Source organism: Rattus rattus, chromosome 1 (assembly GCF_011064425.1).
Source record: "Rattus rattus isolate New Zealand chromosome 1, Rrattus_CSIRO_v1, whole genome shotgun sequence".
Taxonomy (NCBI): Eukaryota; Metazoa; Chordata; class Mammalia; order Rodentia; family Muridae; genus Rattus; species Rattus rattus.
Genome location: NC_046154.1, coordinates 76,918,317 through 76,922,599, shown reverse-complemented (window position 1 = coordinate 76,922,599; position 4,283 = coordinate 76,918,317).

Sequence of the window (4,283 nt, the reverse complement as noted above, 5' to 3'; positions counted from 1 at the left end):
GTAGTAACACAAAAATAAATTACAAAATATGCTGTTTTACTAATAGAGTATTTAGTTTTTTCTTGTAGCACAAACATTTTGTGTTTATGGAATAACTGACTCCATGGTCAAAAAAGGATGAGCAAAACCATATTTATGAGATATTTGGAACATAACAAATGGCATGATAAAAATAAATTTTGGTTTCACATGAGATGGTTGGTACAAAGGTTTCCAAGTTTATTGGTTTTGTTCTGCAGTTTGAACTTTATTATAAGACGGGTGAATTAACATCGAATGGTAGATAAAACACATTAAGAATGATGAAGGGAATGTAATAATAATTTTGTATGATTTTTAAGAACACATTTCACTGAAATTCACTTTCTTTTCTTGGCATGAAGTCTACTTCTTGTTTGCAGCTTAATTTGCATGAAAAGCAAGGTGGAGAAGGAAAGACTAAAACTGCAGCTGGTTTGTCATAAATAATAACCACTTCCATTTCCATAGCACCTGTGAAAAGGTTCCTAGAAATCTGATAACTTTAAAATCCATGCACCAGATTCCAAATGTAGAGTCTCTTGAGATGTAATGTTGGGGTTATGAATTTAAACACTTGAGGTCAGCAAATGGGAACTGTCTGGTTCTCATTATAGCATTATCTCATCTACATAAGCATGATTTGTTCCTTACTTAAAAATTCCACTGCATTGAAAATATTAAGTCTATCTAAATATTTAGCACAGCAAAATGTAAACAGCGTGGGTTTTGATGAGTCCTATGTGTTGATATTTTGAACAGTATAAAATTTGTGCATTTTGAATTTCTAATTTTTGCCCGGAATCCTGAGCTAAATGAAAATGCTGGCCCAGAAGTCATATGACGGATGATGTTGGCTGTCCACCTCATTTATTTCTCTTTGTTACCTCCAGGATTCAAGAATGAACAGAGACACAGTGGAGAATCTAGTATAGTAACTCGTTCACTATGGATGTCAGGGGCTGAGACATCCCATTAGGTGATTTGCTCGTGTCAACTCATCTATTCTTATCACAATTACAAGAAGGTATTTCAATATTTATTTCATGACAGATAAATTGGAAACTTGGAATGATTAAATTATAATTTGCTAGCTACTAATGTCCCCACTTTTTTCGTTGAATAGAATATGGGGAACCCCCCCCACCCCTCACGGAAAATTCCTCTATACACTTTGCATCATTTTTCTCAAAATATTTGTGACTCTGACATAGGTGATTGTGGACAAAATGCAATAGAAAATGTTAAATACATAGTTAAAGTTTTGTAATGTAAAATTTACAATTGACAGCCCAAAATTTTAATTTTGGAACATATGGAAAAGAGCTTCCAGTTGAGAATGAAGCTTTGGGGTGAGGCCATGTGCTTAGAGTCACTGATCAGTCTCCTTCAGGGAGAAAAGTGACCCCACTGCAATTTTTCAAACAAGTTTGCCTGGTGGTGAAGCAAGGATTTCCCTGTACCTGATCTCTCCTTGCAGTGGGGACATGCTTCAGCTGTCTCGTCATATGCAGTACAACACAGTAGAACTCTGCAGACAAATATGAAAGCATCCATTTTCTCAATCGGTTGAACATCCCCCAATACTAGCCATTCATTTGAAGCTACTAAAACTTAAAATCATGGTCTTTTAGAGGTAGCGGCAACTAAAGACATTTCTTTCTTTATCGGAGCTTTGGAAGCAGTGGAATCTAAGGATAACTTCATGCTTGAGTTATTTAAGTAAGTGCAGGGCTATTATCAATATCTAAAGCTGCTTGCTGTACCTGCTCAAAATCCATTTTACTTTCTAACTTCTATACTTGCTCAGAGAGTATCTTTATTTTAATTTTTATTATTTCTTTATTTACTTATTTTTGTATTTGTTTGTTTGTGTGTGTGTATGCTTGCTACAGTGATAAGGGTTCTCTAAAGGAGCAAAACTGATAGAATGAATCTATGTATGTATGTATGTATGTATGTATGTATCTATCTATCTATCTATCTATATCATCTATGCATCTATGTATCTATATCTATAACTGTATATCTATCTATCTCTCCATCTCTTTATCTCTATCTATCTATCTATCTATCTATCTATCTATCTATCTATCTATCTATGGAGAGAATGAGGGGGCTTTATTAGAATGGCTTACTGGTTGTTGTCCAGCTGATCCAACAAAGCTCTTTACAAATGGAAGGTCCACAAATCTGGTGGTTGTTCAGTCCACAAAACTGGATGTTTCAATTTATCTACAGTATACCCTGAATCCCAAAGAAGTAGTCTCTAATGGCAATGGAGGAATAGACTTGCTAGAGAGAGCTGGAGTAAGGAAGCAAAGAGAAGTTTCCTTCTTCCATGTCCTTTATATAGGCTGCCAGCAGAAGGTGTGGCCTAGATTAAAGGTCCAGCCTCCAACCCAAAAGATTCAGGCCAGAAGTGATCTAATTAAAAAAAAAATCCCTCCCTGGTGTTTTAATTAATTCTCGATTTAGTCAAGCTGACAACCAAGAAGAGACACCACACTTGCCATGGTTTGCATGTTGAGTTCAGAGGATGTATTCTGAATTCAGTTTTATGCATTCACCACTGGGTCTGAGGAAACAAACTTGGTTTGACAGCAGCGACTTTCCCTGCTCCTAGCCATCTTACCAGCTAGAACATTTTTAAAAAGGCAGCTTCAGAGTTCTAGTTTGCTTTGGATTAGAACTTTCAATGAATAGATCCTATTTTCCGTAGACTATAATAATTGATTATTTAAAGGCTATATGTTAGAATATTTTTAGTAAAGGGAAGTCTACAGTATGAAAATATCTCTCTTATGTTAAGACTAAAAGATTTTGTGGTTTGATGAAGCTATCCATTTAAGAAAAAGGTGGAAAATATGTGTGTGTGCGTGTGTGTGTGTGTGTGAGAGAGAGAGAGAGAGAGAGAGAGACAGACAGACAGACAGACAGACAGACAGACAGACAATCAAGAAAATGCAATAACTTCAAACTGTTCTGTGCCCCTCTTGTTGCTCTTAGGTGCTTCTCACTACACTGCCTACACTGACCCACTCTGTGTTCTCGGGCCTCTGTTTTCTAGTCTTCTAAATACACCCATGCTCCGGGCTTTCAACCCTTGTCTCCTTTTATTTTTTCCTCATAGGTTATCTAATTAAATCCTAGTATCATCTGTGGGTTGTTAACTTCTAATTTATTACTTTAAGCACTGACACTTCACTAAAATCTAGATTTATGGAGCTGACACCACATTTGCTATTTCTACTTTGTCACCTCCCTTTTTATGTCTCCAGGAGTTTGCTGTAGGCAACAGCCCAGATCTTCCCATTGGTGCATGTACTCAAAACCCTGAAAACATTCTTGATGCCTCTCTTTTTCATTCCATACCCATGGAGTGTGGCATTCTTACTTGATCCCTTTCATAATATAACCAGGGTCAACCTCAGCAGTAAGCTCCCATAACACTCATTCTCAAGCCCTTGATCTTGTATGGGGATAATGGCAGGTCCCTTTGTCTTTCCTTCTCCACCCTTACTCTTACATTTTATAAAGCACTAAATCGCAACAAACAAACATCGGCTGAAACTGCCTGGACCACATTTCCTCAATACCTTATTATGCTGCTCCATGTTGGTACTCTTTTATTCCAGTCTCAGGCTTTGGCTCAAATGAGTTCAGATGGGTTATTTATCACTATCAGGAAGTATAGACAACATATAACATATTCTATGTTTTATGTGTATACATATATGAGCTCTCTCGCTCTTTCTCTCTCCCCTGTGTGTGTGTGTGTGTGTGTGTGTGTGTGTGTGTGTGTGTGTGTGTGTGTGTCTTTACCATAACCACCACCCAGCTGTCAGAAATCCCCTATACATAATTTGGTTTACCTCTTGTACTAATCTGTGATTTTCACAAGGTCAAGGATGTCACTTTTTTGTTCAGAGTTGTGCCTTCACTATCTCTGTAAATACATACTGAAGACACTAATTCAGAATATCTTTTTTAAAAATTAGATTATGGACCATGAGACACGGGTTAAAAATCGCATGTTAATATAGAGATCATCATCGTATCACTTGACTTCATCTTATTATTGTGGTCAGATCAGAAGGAGCACAGCTCTGCTTTTTGGTGATTAGTTGCATTTCCTACCTTCACTTTTTTAAGCCATGCTAAAAAATATTCATAATGTTGAACATATGAATATTTGCATATATTTTTATATAATAAACATCAGGAAATGAAACTTTCTATGGCATAACATGGGTTTCGCTATG